This window comes from Montipora foliosa, chromosome 10 (genome assembly GCF_036669935.1).
Source record: "Montipora foliosa isolate CH-2021 chromosome 10, ASM3666993v2, whole genome shotgun sequence".
NCBI classification, from domain to species: domain Eukaryota; kingdom Metazoa; phylum Cnidaria; class Anthozoa; order Scleractinia; family Acroporidae; genus Montipora; species Montipora foliosa.
This window is the reverse complement of record NC_090878.1, coordinates 18,619,620-18,624,804: the sequence shown is the minus strand read 5'-3', so window position 1 is coordinate 18,624,804 and position 5,185 is coordinate 18,619,620.

Here is a 5,185-nt window from a genome sequence, read left to right as displayed (position 1 = left end):
GTGTGCATAGTGTGGTAGCGCGCATGACTATTTGTAGTCGGATATATGCAGATATTTCTGGCAGTTCAAGGTCACTGGACGGTATCTCTCGCTACCTTTCTGTAAGATTTCCTTTTGACATTCGTACTTGTACGCTAATATGATGTAATCAGTGCAGACTACCAAGGGCGTCAGGACGATGTTTGCTCATTCGAGAAGTATTGATATAAGTGTTATCAGAAACCCATAAGGGTTGAAACGTGTGACGCGCGTTCACAGCTTCTGAATATTCAATGCAAACCAGAAACCGATAAGGGTTGAAACGTGTAACGGCCCCTTGTGTGCTGGGAAACAAGCTTCTGAATATTCTATTTGCTAAGTACCATATTTGGAACAACAAGAGCGAGGGGTTTCCAAAAATGGTACTTAGCACTGAAATGTTCAACCAATCAGTTCGCACTGAATATTCGGAAGCTGTGAACGCGCGTTACACGTTTCAACTCTTATGGGTTTCTGGTGCAAACTGATTGGTTGAATGTTTCAGTGCTAAGTACCATATTTGGAAACCCCTCGCTCTTGTTGTTCCAAATATGGTACTTAGCAAATTGAATGTTCAGAAGCTTGTTTCCCAGCACACAAGGGGCCGTTACACGTTTCAACCTTTATGGGTTTCTGGTGTTATAATAAGCGTTTGTTGAAAGCTTTTTTAAGTTGAGCTATATTTTCTTGCCTCCAGAAATGTTCAGAATATTTTTCATTTCATTTTTATATTTACAGTATAGCTTTGCATTCTCCGATGTACTCCGCCTGTATATTCTGTATTTTTACTGCCCTTGTATTAACGCATCATCATAGCTGGCAATAAATGAGATTCCTATTAATTATTCCTGAACCTTGTCTGCGTCTGATGATATTCAGTATGAAAATGATTTGTTTTCGTTTCACTGCAGAGTGATTAGAGAACAACTGAAGTTTTGACAATTTGATAGGTCGACACGATGTTTAGTCCGCAACAAAACTGACGAACTTGTCAATCTCTATCTTCATGGGGTTTTGGAGTTATTTTTGAACACGCCTTCTTGTTTGCTAAAAAGAGTATCTAAGCCATGGAAAGTTGAAAAATTGCTAGGTAGTTGACAAAATTGACACTGAAAGCCAATGATTGAATGAAATAAATGTATATATTTGAGGTGCGGGATATAGACGAAAGAGGAAAGTGATCAGCGAACTTGTCTGGGCAGTTGTCAAGATAAGTGTACCCTGATCCCAGGGGGGGTTTTGTTGAAGCGGCGAGAGAGCCGCGAAGACGAGTCGCGAAGCGGCAAAAAGGGAAAAACCTCTGTTTTTTTAAAAATCTCAATTTCATGTAGAGGATCACTTTAACTTCGCTTTCGTCTACGACCCGCACTTGGGATCTTTAACAATTATTCTACGAGGGCGCGCTGGATATGAAGTGATAGATAACCAATGAGGCGCGTGGTGCCGAGGCGGTTATAATCATTTTATATCCAGCAACCTCAAGTAGAATAATTGTTTTATTAAAAGCTCCAGGATCAACCATTCTTGCATGCATTGTTGACTAAAGCATCGATTTCTGCCTCGGTCAATTCCGGTCCAAAACAGCTTTTGTCGGCCATCTTTTCTCAGAGCTGAAAAAAGGTTTTTAGCTCGCTTTATTTCTAACGCGTTTCTTGGCCATATTAGGTACAGCAGGTATGTGAACTGATAGCCTGTGCCCGGCGAGCCAATAAAAATGCTGGAAATCTCATATCCGTGGCTACGTTTTGAATAAATACATTTATTTCATTCATCGAGTCTTTCACTCGCCACGGGAACACACAGAGCCCAACAAATTGACCTTTTTCCACTGAGTGGCTTCATAGCTCAGTTGGCGGAGCATTGCACCACCATTGTCTTGGGTTCGGATCCCGTTGGAGCCAACTGAAGTTTTCAGGTGTGTGTAAGCGACAATTAGGTTTTTTTTTTTTCAGATAAGTGCCAAGGATCACTTCTCACTTTCGGTTTCTGCTGTGATGCAGATGGTCGCAGCTATACGATCGTTTTTCAAAACGGATGATTTAACAGGGCCGGTTATTAAGTGCATTTCGTCATCCCAAATGTGATCTCACTGACCTTTCTTATCAGATGTAATTGGAATACCAGAGAACTGTCTAATTGTCCCCTTGTTATCAACAACAAAGACATTTCTGTTTTATCCGGTTCCACAAAAGATCATTAGTTCCTCTCAGCATGGGGTTTACTTTTAAGTTCTTTTCTGCCGCTCAGATATAGTACGCGCGCTTTGACTGGGCAATTATGTGAGCTTTATTCCACAGTATACCGGTTTGTTTATCTTGCTCTGGAAGTGTAACAAATATCTTGCTAACCTTGTTTGTTTTGGGCAGTGCTGTAAGTTACGGCTGCCTGTGTTTTCTGTTCTCTTTATGTCCCTTTGTGGGGAATTTAGGAGCCGTGACCAACAATTCCTCCGCCCATAGTTAATCTAGGGACTGGTTATGAAACCCTGAGAATTTCAAAAGGAGGAACAATACAGTCGCAATTAGATGTTGAACCGACCGTGACCCTGCACAATCTTTTGTTCTTGGTTCGCAAGTTAATTTCGAATAAATTAGTCGAAGCTTTTGATTGGTTATCCTGCCGAAAAAAGTGTGTTTTTGTCGGGTTTTGTGCAGGGTCAAGGCCAAAAAAGCGAACAAAAACATGAAACAAAGAAACTTGTCGAGTTTCATAACCAGCCCACATCTCTTAACTATGCTCCGCCAGCGAACTCGGATAGTAGGGAATTGAAGAAATGACGACGGCTACGGCTACGGCTAATAATATGATTGGTTAAAAGAGGAAAAATAATCGTGCTGCACGTGCGGCACGCATTTTATTGCTGTACTCTGCATAAAAAAACTTGAAATCACTGAATTTGAGGTTTTAACAGTTTTAACAACGTGAGCCGGTACAAATGCGAATATATCATTTTATATTTATACACTGAAACCACTGGTATACATTCAATTTCAAGATAATTCACCCACATTGTAGAAAATGAGTGAGATGAAATAACCGCGAAAGGCTAAAGATTGTGCAAAGTTACATTTAGAAGAGACGTTTTCGTCGCTGTAGTAGATCTCAAAGTCCCTAGTAAAAAGGGTTTACACCGGTCAAATTGGAAGAAATTACAATAAATGGTGTCATTCTGCAAGGGAAGAAAGACAGTCACTGTCGTTTGAATTCGATGATGTAGAGGTAGTAAAAAGGCCAGATCGGAAAAGGAAATAACAAATTCGACCATGTGACGAGGAGAGAAAGATTCAGTTGGAAATGACCGAAAGCGAGAATTCACCATTTCTACAATTTCATTCGTAGCAGTATAGCAGGACAATTGTCAGCTGAAACTAGTGTCGACATGCCCTAGTTCCTACGAGTCTCCTATATCTCAGTGGTAGAGGATCCGAACTAGTAACGGAAAGGAAGATTCCGTTAGAAATGACCAAAAGCGAGAATACGCCATTGCGGCAATCTCATTCCTTTCAGGATACTGTAAGAGGACAATTGTCAACTGAAACTAGTGCCATGGCCTCGTTCCCATGAGTCTCCTATAGCTCAGTAGTGGAGCATCCGAACTAGTCATCGGAAGGAAGGTCGTGCGTTCGACTTCTACAAAGGAACACTCGGATTTTTTTCCGAGTATCCCCGAGTGACCATCAGAAAAAAATATCCCTCTTATCTTGTAGTCATTTTTTTTGTTGTTAGAAAGCTGACCTTTGAAGGCATGTACACATGGAGGTTGGGTAACCCACCTGTCTACATAAACTTTTATTTTTTCAGCCTCACGTTTACATGATAGGTAACACGCCGAGGCGCGTTGCCCGGTCTTCGAGACCGGCTAACCCGCCCAGCCGGGGTCGCGTTTTGCCAAGTAAACGCTTGAAGGTGGGGTAACCCGCCAACCCGCGTCGGCTCATGACACGATAAGCTACCTTTAGCGGAGGTGTTGCAGCATCAAAAGGGTTAGCAAGAAACCACACCACTGACAAGTTGAAGCAAGAGTAGCTAGTAACACCAATAAAACCTGTTTTATTAAAACACGATGGGTTTTAAAGCTAATATAGCTTATGGGGCCGTATAAAAAATGTTAATAGGATAATAAAAAAATTAAAAATACAAAGAAGATATGAATAAAATTTTAAAAAAGGACGAAATCACTGTCAATTTGGGAACCAATTTGCCGCACCTCTTAACTAAAATTCAAGTTTCTGAGGGCGTTTTGCCCTTTTAGCATAATCTCTGGCGCTGACAGCGGATGGTTCTAAAAGATTCCACAATGGATCCTCTGTATGATATAGATTTTATTATATCATAAGTTTCAAAACGTTGTACGCTAACACGATGTTGATAATGAAGTCACACTTGGACTCTCGTTTAGAAAAATGTTCCAAGCAGGTTGAAGTTGTGTGATTATAAATTTTGTAAGTTAAGGTGGCTGTTTGGACCTTAAAAGTTTCGAATAAAGAGCCCCACTTATACGAGGCGAAGAGTTTGGGCCCCAGTACGGAGCCCTGTGGTATGCCGTGCCACTTTGGAATTCTCAGAGGGTACACCATTAATTACAGTGTACTGTTCCCATTTAGAAAGATAATCTCTTAATTAGCCATGCCAGTAAGTTTCCCGTAATTCCGAAGTTGTGCTCTAGCTTGAGAAGAAGGTTTGGGTGTGAGACGCAATGAAACGCCTTCTGAAAGTCTATGAATACGGTACACACAACTAATTTGTTATCAATTGCTCGTCGCCAAGTTTCAGTCAGGTGCAATGAGGAGTAAGTAATAGCTCTTGATCTTTTGACAACCGGGTTGTCCGTGACAAGCGCCTCGGTCTCCGAGAAAACATGTTTCACAATTATGTCCGCTACACACGATTCTAAAATCTTGCTGGATGGACTTAGCAAGGAGAGGGGGCGATAATTTTCTATGTCTGTAGGATTATGGGAAAAGTTACAAAGCCATACAAAAGCGATCTACCAATGGAAAATGGGGTGCCTCGTTTTCGAGTTGTGAGTTCTTCGTTTTCGACCTGCGATGCTTCGTTTTCTAGTGTTTAGAGCTTCGTTTTCGACTTAGGGTCCTTCGTTTTCGATCTTTTGGGTGCTTCCTGCTTAATTCCTCGTTTTCGATACTACCCATTCAGTTGTGACTGA